This window comes from Pinus tabuliformis, chromosome 3_2 (assembly GCF_031772625.1).
Source record: "Pinus tabuliformis cultivar Carrire ecotype Pingquan chromosome 3_2, CPIR1, whole genome shotgun sequence".
Taxonomy (NCBI): Eukaryota; Viridiplantae; Streptophyta; class Pinopsida; order Pinales; family Pinaceae; genus Pinus; species Pinus tabuliformis.
Genome location: NC_142302.1, coordinates 892,687,525 through 892,692,768, shown reverse-complemented (window position 1 = coordinate 892,692,768; position 5,244 = coordinate 892,687,525).

Sequence of the window (5,244 nt, the reverse complement as noted above, 5' to 3'; positions counted from 1 at the left end):
TGATGTAAAGCTGCCCCCTGGCAACTCTATATACCATTTTGCCGCATTACCAGTCAAGGTGCGCTGAAAGAGTCTCAACCTAATCGAATCCTCGATGAGGGAGTTGGATGAGCACCACAAAAGGAATGTGGTTACATGATCGCCCGGATCTTCACCACTTTTCCCTTCAAATTTTGGTATATCCGAAGGGAGTTTGGTTGGGACCGGAGGCCAGGCCGGATTGTATCTAATAGGGTCATTTGTTAACTTAGTGAGATCTGGCAAGTTTAATGTTGCCAGAAACGAAAGCCTAGGAGGACCTAGGGGATTCCACCCAGACTGGGCAGAACTCCCTAAGTTCTGAAAAGATTGTCCTGGGATTTGGGAGGCACCAGGATGCCCGAAGTGACCAGTAGAACCGGCTGAACCAAAAGGCAAGCCTTGTGGTCCAGCAAAATTCGGAGTTTGACCAACTCCTGCCGTATAACCTCCATAGCCCGTAAAGTTTCCTCCTAAAGAATGGTAAGGAGTTGATAACCCCTGATATGGGTTCCAAGCCAAAGCAAGGGGAGGAATACTTTGAAACATGCTAACCGTGGAATACGGCCTACTTCCTTGTTGGCCGATAAATGGATTCGCAGTTCCTGCGCTACTAACCCCAGGGTCATTCCAACCTTGGAAAGGATTGCTGCTTTGTCCTACTGAAGAAAAAGGCATGGATCCTACCGTCGGGTTGGAATGTGGTATATGACCACTTCCGAAAGGAAAACCCTGGAATGAAGCCGATCCGCCCATCATGGACGTAGCGGCATTAAACGGAACCGATGGAATACCCTGTGATTGGGTGCCAAAAAGGAAGGAACCAGTACTAAAAGCATTGGTTTGGGCATTTCCACTCGTGGACGGAATGGAGGTAGACCCAATTAAAGACGTGCTAGCAAAAGATCCGAACAAGGAAGCGGAGGGGATGGAAATGGTTCCTCCCCCTTGCACCGATGTTGGTGTTTGCATAGTCACAGCACTTGCAGAAGCCATGCTTCCAGTAGTGATCATAAATGGTAAGCGCGTAGCATAACCTGGACTTGCCGGTCTATGTGACGGAGTCCCAACGTATTGCAATACGTCTGGATGACTAAATGGTAGAGGAGAATTTGGAACCACTAATGATTCTGAAAGTTCTTCTACCTCTACATTATTCTCCGCTTGAAAGCGAACTCGAGAAAGGACTGGAGTGTCCCTCTCTTGCTCAGAAGTACCAGGCCTTTCTTGGCCGCTAATATCCCTGAGAGGAGGATCAATCCCCGATGCGTCAACCGGCGTGGGACGGACCCCACCGGTAGTATCCCCTCTGCGCCTTCTAGGAGAAGGCTCTAAACTAGGTGGCGAGAGACCACGAAGTCTTCGAGACCGTCTTGGAGACCGGTCAGCCACTTTGAATTTTTTGTTATGATCTAACTAAAGACTCAAAAAATTAAAAGCTAGGCCAACTAGGAGCATAGAGAACACACTATAAAGTCCCTAAAGATTACAGCCAGTCAAACAACTTCCATGTATTTCCGCTCCGGGTGATTAGGATCGGACACCAAAATACGAGAAAGTGAATCAAAGGGCCTTCCGAAGATAGTCTGGGATGATGAGGGCCCAGTCCTATCAGCGAAGGTATCATAGGAAGTTACGCTAACCTCCTAACAACAGCCTGCGCCAGTGCAATCCCCCAAGCTTCGCAAGGGTGCCCTCCAGTAGTACTGTTGAGAGTGATACAACGTCGACCTCAGGTGCCACGGGATTCCCCTCTGCAGCCACCTATGCAGATCCCTAGGAGAGGCTACTATGGGTACCAACTCGTCGCAGAAGCCAGGCGGAACAGTCGTGAGGTAAGTTCGGACAAGTAGGAGAGGGGGTATCTCTCTTCCCTGTCTTCACAGACCCTCGTGCTTAACTCCCAGATCTGGAGCTTTCCTGGTCTTCCTAACGCTATTGGATTTACTCTCGTTAATCAAACTCTTATGTTTGACGTTTTATGTGGCCTTGGAGAGTTAACTCTCCACTCGCCTAATCCAAGGCCCTAAAATCCTAAACTTGTTGGTGTAACTGACTAAAACAAAAAATTTCTAGTGGATTTTAATTTAGCGCTTGATTTTATTAGGCTGTTCTTTAAGTCACAAGGTAATGGAGATGAAACTTGTGTTGTTTTTATGGACGCAAAAGAAATTAATAAAACTTAGCTACATGCACATGCACTTTTTGTTTTCGATGAAGAGCAATTTCTATGAGGTTCAGAGGTACTTCTAATATAAAAAAAATTTCTTTTTCTTTTCAGACTCCACACTCACAAAAAGTAACAAAACTAAATATGCCTAAAAAGAGATGCAAATCTATCCTAATGCAAGAACTATATGTGGATGCAAGATTTAAAGACTACTTCTAAAAACAAAGAAGGAAAGTTGCTGCTTTACCAAATTTTGTCTTGCCACTAAAATGCTTAGATAGAAGATGATATGTTACCAATCATTTCGTCCAAACAATAAAAACAAGTTTTAAGATAAAAACAAAGCACTTTCACTTCGCAAAAAAGGAAATCAAATGAAAAGCAAGTTTAAGAAAGCGAAACCCAAAACTTTCAAAAGATTTTCTTTCAATCAAACCAAAAAGTCTTTTTCAACGGAAAGCTCTCAAAAATACTGACACCAATGATTGATAAATAAGCAACCAAACACTTTTGTGAATTGACACCTTTCAAATGATGAAAACTCAACAAAAATAAATGTGTTTGAAATCGCTTTTGACAATCAGAAGCAGCAATGAAAGTCCAAAAGATCAAAAGACAAGTTTCAAGAAAATGATAACAAACAACTTTCCTGAAACGAAGGAGCAAACAGTCACAAAAATGATTTCGTTAAGCAAAAAAAAGTGTCATGAAAGCAAAATGGACACAAAGATTGAACCCAATCTTCCTACTCTGCCGAAACAGAGCAATCAAGATTCCTAAACAGAAATCTTGTGTGTCAAAAATCAATGACGCTTGCAATCAACGAAAACAAGACTAATACTCCTTATGACTAGAGAGAGTTCAGAACAAGATGCCCCCTGTTAAACAGAGGACTGTTACTAGAAAATGACTGCTTCAAACTAACCCAAACCACCAGACAAACATTCAGCAAAAAGAAAATTTATAAATCTTGAAAATTATGTAATATACGCACCTGCAATTATGTGCAGAATGCATGTACACGCGACTGTAACTAAGGAAACCTGCGTATACGCGGGTTCACTTAGTGCAACTTGCGTATATACGCTTCTGTAATCCAGAAAAAGAGCGTATCTGAAGTATTTCAAGAAAAATAAAAAACACAGACTGAAAAACTGGAAAAGCTTGGAGTTCAAGAACAGATCAGACAGTCAGAGCCAACAAACAGAGGGGCTGAGCCTTGATTGGCTTGAAGACTACCCAAACTAGGAACAACAAGAGTGTTGTCCCCAGCGGAGTCGCCAATTCTGGTTGAAGGGAAAGTACCCCTAGGGTCCTTTGGGCTAAGACTCTACCAGACTGAAAATCGCTTATTCAAAGAAACACACACACAGCCATCTTCTTTACTTTTAAGCAAATTCTAATGTTAAGGGTACGTACCTAAGGTCCTACGTTCGAGAAGGCCTTTAGGGTCCAAACCCTTCTTGGAGTTCCCTTCTTCTTCCTTTGACCTGTAAGACAAACAAATCAAAGAACACAACAGTACATGTACAAATACTTATGTATAAACCATCTTTATGCTATAAAGTTAGTTATAAAAATCTTTAAGTAACCACTTGCATAAGAATTCAAAACAAGAATCTCATAAGCATAAAGAAAGATTGTTTCGGGAACAAAGACGTGTTTCTTTATATATAAAGGCAAATAAAGTACATATAACGGAAAGATATCACTTGAACACCTTCAGCAGGCTCCAAGCAAAGCTTCCTCCCGGATTCGTTCCAGCCTCAAGCCTCCAACAAGAGCTCCTTCCAAGTCTTACTCAATGATGATATCAAGGATGAATGATCACCAATACACATGGAAATAAGGGTTTCCTATGCAAAATGGGGGAAGTGCAGAAAGCACCAAGGACTTCAGACCTAGTCTAAGGGGAAAATCTCAGCATAATATTCTTGCTCTCCTCTCTCTCTCCCTTTGGCCTTCCCTTTGATGTCTTTTTATACCATCTCCAAAGTAGTTTTTTAGTTAGGAGTTGGTTGGGAACAGTTGGGCCACGGGCACTAACAGGTGATCCAGCAGGTAAAACCCGCGATCTCTGCCAGAAAATAAGGAATTTATTATTTTTTTAAGTGTTTTAATACATACACGCGTGTTGGGTATACACAGACCCACGTGTACACGCGTTTAACTCAGGGCAATGTCGCGTATAGGGAATAAAACACTGTTTTTTAAATTTTAGGACCAGGTCTGGAAGGAGGGGTTGCCCTAGGCCATGAGTGCAGCATCACAAACCATAAGAGTGAGATTTGGAGCTATAACAATAGGCCGTTTGATCCCTTGTAATTCTTGCCTAGCCCCCAACTCATCCCTGTAATAAATGGTCTTTGTTTTGCAGTTGACTAGGGACCAATGTCTTTCCAGCCAGTCCATACCAATAAGAACATCATAAGAACCAAGGGGAAGTACATTCAGATCTGCTCTTATTGACTGTCCTGCTATTTTTAAGGGGCAGTTATCAACCTTAGCCTAGACTCTTCGCTTTGCCCCTGTAGCCAACTGTACTAACCATGGGTTCCTAAACTTAACTATTTGCAATTTACATTGCTCCACAATCTTAGGACTAATGTAACTTAATGTGGCTCCTGGATCAATTAAAACAGTGACAGTAAGGTCTGAAAGTTTACCTTCAAATTCCACCATGCTCGGCTGGTACTCCGCCTGTCGATCCTCCAGGGCCGCATTAATCCTTGGCAGACTACGTCCCACGTCACCGACTGTTGATGCTTCGTGGATCTGGGAAATCTGTTCAGCTCCTTTCCGCTGTGGGCAGTTTTTGACGTAATGAGGCCCACCGCAACCCCAGCACTGCACCGGGGGCCTTGCTGCCCCTTCGCTGTCAAATTTTCCAGATGGTTCACTGATTCTTGACTCACCCGTGGGTTTTGATCTGAGGGGGTTTTTCTGTGAATTCCTGCTGGCTTGCCCTTTTGCCAGGCCCTTACTACCTCCACCACGGTTACCTTTATTATTTCCAGCCAATTTGTTGTTTCTCCTATCAGCCCACCTCTTGCCCG